Source organism: Haliaeetus leucocephalus, unplaced genomic scaffold, assembly GCF_000737465.1.
Source record: "Haliaeetus leucocephalus isolate CR32 unplaced genomic scaffold, Haliaeetus_leucocephalus-4.0 Scaffold439, whole genome shotgun sequence".
Classification (NCBI taxonomy): domain Eukaryota; kingdom Metazoa; phylum Chordata; class Aves; order Accipitriformes; family Accipitridae; genus Haliaeetus; species Haliaeetus leucocephalus.
Window position 1 is genome coordinate 6886595 of NW_010972875.1, and position 6701 is coordinate 6893295.

A 6701-nucleotide genomic window follows, 5' to 3' on the forward strand; every position below is an offset into this window, starting at 1 on the left:
TCAGCTGACTTCCACACTTTTTTGGTGACTGAGGCAAAGCAAAATAATGTGGTAGTGTAGGTAACCTGTTGATATATGCTGCACTTTGTAGTCCTGCTGCTATTGCAATAAAAAGCTTGGCCTTAGGTTTTTCAAAATAGGAATGGGACTAGTGTGTTTTTTTAATTGGGAGATATGCAGTTACTATGTGTTTGAAGTGTGTGCATTTTTGACTTACCAAAACAGTATTTACATCTGCCGCTATTCCACATTTTATTCTTAAATGAGTTTTATTAGAACAATTTGCAGATGATTGATATTAATAATATTGGAGAAAAGGCTGTGACTTTTACAGACTTCCTTTTTTTAACAGGACATTAGACACTGCAATGCTTTTACAAAGGGAAGAGTAAAGTACTTCTGGATAGTTATTGTTATGAGGAGCTTACGTGAACACACTGCAGAAGAATTAAAAACAATCATGCTCAACATGACAAGGTTTCTGAGAGGGGAGAAATGTTGATTGTAATTTTTATTTAAAATGAACTGTAATAAAAAAAAAAAGCATTGTTCCTTTACTAGCACTACACTTTAGTAGGACTACATGGAATTGTGGCTTTTTTTTTGACATAGGCTGTGAATTACCTACTATGTAACACACACGTAACACAATGCAAAATGTGTTTTCTTGGGGTCTCTCTCCTGATCTTTCAGTATATGTGCAGAGCTTCCCTTAAACAATGAGGACATCTTCAGTGTTGTCCAAAGAAGTTTTGTGTTTGTGAGAAACATGTTATATGGTTTATTTAAATGACCCTCTCAACTTGGAAACCACATTTGTGATGTTGATATTTAGTACTGTGTGTCTTTCCAGTAATACCTAAACATGCTGTAACTGAAAGGAATAGGACATGTTGCAGGAAAGAGAGTGTTCTTTTTTCTCCGTCTAATTCTGCACCATGTGCTTTTGAGAACAGCTTGAGCTTACTCAATTTTACTGTTTCCCTATATAAGAAAATACAGGATGTGTTTTTACCCAGGGTTTCTTGTTCTATGGAGTCAGGTAACTGCTGCAATCACCAAGCTTGTCACTTTATCCTGGTCACCCGTCATTTTGCTCCCTTGTTTTTAGGACTGTGTTTCTGAGAGTGAAACCCTTCACTGATCTTTGTGGACAGAAGATATTTGATAGGCACTTGAGGAACACATAGCTACCACAACTTCATCTCAGATGGCATTAGAAAGCCTGACTTTGTTAGTGACTATTAACCAGCCATTGTTGAACTGATTTATTTCTCACCTAGAGCTGTTGTGATTGTCTTTACAAGTCCAAGAAAGTGTAATTAAACATTCCAGTTTAGATATCCTTTAGGTAGGATTTGAAATCCTCTTGAACTTGTTCTCTGTGTGACTCTCTGGCAGGACAGGATAAACTAGGTTTCAGAGTGATGGGAGTGACTTTCTTGCACTTTCAGCAGTTTTCTTCTGCAAACACCAGTAGCCCCTGTCTCTCCCTTCTCCCAGCCTGCAACAGCAGCTGGCACTGGCACTGACATTGCACAGCGGCTCCAAGTATCCTCATTTCTTTGCAGTGTGCTCTCACGCTAGCTCTGACGCACATCCAGCCACAGGTTTGTCTTTCCATAGCCTGTACAAAACATAACATTATCTTGCCACATTACTTAACATTCTCCACAGGCTGACTCTGCAAATACCTTGTAATGTGAGCAGTTTATTTGTGTAAGATGCAGGAAATGATACTCATAAACATAAAAAACTTGAAAACCCCTTATTTTTTTAACAAAAAATAGAATCAGGATATTTTTCAAGAAGTCAGACACCAAAGCATGACTTGCATAGCAGATCAGACTATATGTCATCTCTGTGTGTAATCTTCAAAGTCCGTGAGCATATGTGGATGGATTTTCACAGGATTTAGAAATGTTCACCCCATTAGAAATATTCATGTAGACATTGACAAAATCTGAACTTTGAATATTCTCTTCTTCTGAGTAGCTTGTGTAATTTAATGTTGGTAGATCCATACCTCATAATGCCTAATATCAGAAAACACTGTATGCAAACGTAATGAGTAGCAAGTATTTGTTGACACTTGCATTATTTTATCAGAATTACTAAGAAAAACTATGACCACAAACTGTTTGTGTACTGCTTCTACTACTGTGGTTAGAATTGGGAAGCTAAAACTACACTTTATTTGTCCTTGAATCTGCACCCTGGTCTAATCCCCTGTATCTGACTGGTTTAGAAAAATGCGCAGTACATCTCTCAGTCGCAATCACTGTGTCTCAAACTATGAAAGAAATGTGCTAGAACAGGTCCTGCTGCAGGGTTGTGTGACTAATCTTGCTGTTTTCTAATCATACTCTCTTCATCTCAGCTTTCATAAGATAGTATGTTATGAAAGAAAAAGGTTGTGGATACCTTTAACTATGCATTCAGAGATAGCAGGAAAAGATAAAATATATAAGATAAAATGTATAAAATAAAGATTATTTTCTAAAGGTTTGAACTTTTACTGGTGGTAAAAGGTCTAGAGTATATATATCTGATTTCTAAATATGTATTCTGTTTACTCCTAATTCCATCCTCTCTGACATTCTGTGCAGGTCACTTAAAGTTTCTAGGAATATACAGGAAGAGACAGCAGTACATCAGGAGCCTACTGGTGTGTATCTCAGAATAAGAAAGGAGGACTCTAGGTAACATGTAAGAGAGCAACTTTTGAGAGTAATTGTACTGGATTCTTCAGCAGGATGGAGACTGAAGTCTCCCCTTACATATATTCCTGCTCTGGGGCCTTGACTTGGGCATTTCGATGTGTATTGTAAGCTTAGCTTCAGGAATAGTGGCTCCGGTGTCGTCACAGAGCACTCTGAAACCTGCGAGCTGCAGTTCAAACCTCTTGGGCTACAAAGGACCTGAAATTGTTATTTCCCAGTTTCAAAAAGGGCGTTGCAGCTACAAGCTTATTAAACAAAAGTTGGGCACACCCTTTGGTTTTGAACTGGAGTTGATGTTACTGAAACAAATTGGGTGCAGCTTAAGCGTGTAGATGACCAGCTCCCATGTGTCTCTCTGAAACAGAACACAAAAAATGTTCAGGGTCCTCTACTGATACTGAAGGAGCTTCATGGCCCCAGACAAAGGTGTTGGTTGTTTTGATGCACCTCCAGGGTTCACGCAGAAATTCTGAGGTGCTCTCTTAAACTTGGCTACTTAGAGCTTCCTAATTATGAATGAAGCAGATTTTTTTTTTTTTTTACATTTCAAACTGAAGCTGAAAAAAACCTATAAATCCAATTTAAGGATTTAAATACAAGCTACCAACAGCCCCGAAACATGTTTTTTCTCATGTATGTAAAGTTACGTTTGTTGGCAGGGTGTTACAAAAGGGCCCTTGGGATCAAAGTTGTATGTCTGTGGAGCAAGTGTAACAGAACAAACCTTTTTACTTCAACGAGGAGCACAGTACGTGTCTGTGGGACAGGCCAATTAAAATGAGCTGAATTGTTGAACGAGGAGTGGTTTGAAAGCAGTTATATAATCTGCAGCTGCTACTTTCTGCCACCTGAGGTCCTCTCTTATCCCTGATCACTACTTTTCTGCTGATACCACACAAGAATAACACACAGTTGAGGTGTTTCATCCTAACTCTGAGGGTGAAAAATCTTTTCAGAAGCGTTGCATAAAGCTGTTTGTATTGACTTGGTTATCAGTTACTTCTTCATATCTGCACATGATTGCTGGGCTTCTGGTAGACAATTTGTTTCTTTTCTTACAATGCCCTGTACTGTGCTTTGTTGCTGCTTTATCTCCTTGGTTAATGTTCAGCAAATTCTGCTTTGCTAATGTTTTTATTTTCAATACTATTCTCTTCCCTCTCTGACTTGTAAAACTCATAATGGCTTGTGATTCTGGTGCCTAAAGTTAACTTACAAGCTTGTTTCTAAGCAAAGCAAGATGAATGAAGGTATTTGAGAGATGTAGTGGCTTTAGCAATTTGGAGTCTGATACCCTTTGGAAACAGAGGGGATCCTCTTCCTCAAGACTCTTCTACACTATTTTTTCTGATGGTGAAGAAGATAAAACTAAGTAAATAGCTCCTCTTTCTCATGTTAGCCAGTATTTTTCATAGTCTATGGTGTTTTTTTATGTGGTTGCCATTTTAGCTATCAATTAAAAAAAGAAACACAAACATAAGAAGTCAAACAATGACAGTCTTTCTTCTTAAAAAAAAAAGTCTACAGTTTTAAGTTTGATCTAGCAGTGTGTAAACTGGCTGATGCATTTCCTGCCCCTCTCCAGTTCTTAGTTTATTATTCCTCTCCTGTGTGTCGATAGGAGCATTTGCACGTATGTGTAGTGAGCCAGATCAGGATATTTATCTGGCTGGGAAAAGAAAACAAACAAATGAACAAAACCAAAAGAAGTGTTGAGGGTTTTATTGTTTTGTTTTGGGGGCAGTCTTGCTCTTCGATCTGCCTTGCTATCTAGCTGTGCAAATGGTTGCACTGGCACAAAATAAAGGATGCCAGGAGGGGTAGGATTAAGAGGCTAATGCTGGAACTGCTTAACCTGTCAATGTCCTTGAGACAATGCTTGATCAACCATGACTTGATTGATTTGCTCTATGTAAAATGAAGTATTTCTGCATTTTGTAAACTCAGGCTTTGGAAGGAAAATACAAGCGTGATTTCATAACATCTGCCAGACCAGGGACTTGCATAGTGGTTTACAACTAGTGGTAACAAAGGGGATATTTATACCTTCTTGAGGTTGGAATGAAGGTGCATGTTGTAATGGCCCTTGTTCTCGTGGGGCAGGCCTTTTCTGGCTGAAGCATACATTCCCTTGTTTAGCAGGCAGAGGCAGAAAACAAAGTCTCTTTTGTGTTTCCCTATGGATTTCTTTGCAGATCTAGTTTTTAAGGGTCAGGGATTACACTTGTGCATTCAACTATTCAAAAATTTTTTGAACTTTTGTTTGTCAAACCTCTACAGTATTATTTGCTTTACACTTATGGATAGCAGTAGTTACGGAAGCTATAGTCTAAGGAAAGATTTGTAAAGCCAAGTAGTATCTTTAATTTTAGACTAATATAAATGGGGGGAAAAGAAGTACAAACCTTTCTGACTTCAGTTACAACCAGATAGGGTTTTTCTGTGTCACCTTTCTTTAGATCTCTTATCAGTTTACGGAAGAAGATTTCTTTTTGAATATGTTTTTATTCTGAACTAGCGGTCTGTGTGCTTTTTATGGTCATTGTGAACAAACAGGCACCCCTAAAGGAATTGTTCCTCTCAATCCAGAATTAGAACAGATCAGATGAATTGCAACTCAGTGGTGCCCCTATTGGGTATAAGATCTTGGGATGACACGCACAGATGTGAATGTCTGGCATGTGGGATGTTAGAAGTACCCAAGAAGTGAACCCTAGCTTGCACTGCTTTACTCTAGGATATAATTATTTTTTTTAAAGGTGGTAGTGTAAATATACAATTGCTAAGGTAAACAAAAGATGGTGCAAATAGGAAAATGTCAGAGATAGAGGCAGGAAGTTCTACAGAAATAATTTCAAGGAGTTAGTGAACAAGTAAGAATTTCAAATAATGGGGTCTTTCATTGCTCTGACATGGTCTTAGTACATGACTTTTGAAGAGAATTAATTTTCTTATGAACTCCATCTTCTTCTCTGTAAAAGAGGCAGTTGAAAACATAAGACGTTGCTCTGAAAAATAAATTGGCTGTGCTTGCACATTCTGATTGGTTCAATGAATAAGGCAAGGGTCACAAAAAAACCCCCAAACAGGTGTGTGATCAGTTAATTCAGGACTCTATGCTAATGCGTTGCTCCAAAGGGACAACTACCTTAAATCGGGCACTTCTTCAATTCGGAGTCCTTGACTTTCTTTTAACTTAACCTCTTAGAGGAAGTTTTTATTGTTCCATGGGTAATTTCTGTCTTAATAATCCTCCTTTGTGCACAGGCGGTGCTGTAGCAGTCTCTTCTCACCCGTGTTTCAACACCGACTAGGGCAAGGGAAGGCTTTTACCCCTGAAAGGACGCAAGATGCTGAGCTGGGCTGCTAAGCAGCAATGACCTGCAAGGTGTCTTACTCCGGGTCAGGAACGGGGAGCCCTTTCCCTCTGTACTGCAAGGGGGAAAGGAGGCGGGGTGTGGGGGGGTGTCCATGCGCTAGGTTTCGAGGAGCAGAACAGTAACGGGAGGGAGGAACCAATCTCGTCTACCTGCCAGGAGCAGCTGTTGCCCCCCGTGTCTCTGCTGCTGTAGCATTGACCTGACCCTTCCGTGCGTTCAGCTGGTGGGGGCAGGCTGCCGTTTTTCCGCTCAGGAAAAGGGAGATGGCAGAAAAAAAGAAACCTTCCCGAACTAGCTGGCGATTTGGCCACACCGAAGCTGGGCTCACAGAGCAAAGGGAGGATGGTGCGGTCCAGAAATCTTCCTCCCCGAGCGCCAGCTACCTGCTCCGGCCCTGACGACACGGCACCAGCTGCCCCGGGGCCCGCGTTACGTACGTGTGCAAGCGCTCCTTCATCCGAGGGGGGCAGGTACGGGGCGCGCCAGCCTTCGGGCGTACGGAGGCCGCGGCTCGTCCCGGCAGCGGGGGGCCAAGCAGGCGGCCCTGTGGCGCCGGGGCCGAGGCTGCCTACCGTCCCCTCGGGCCCTGGGGCTGCCG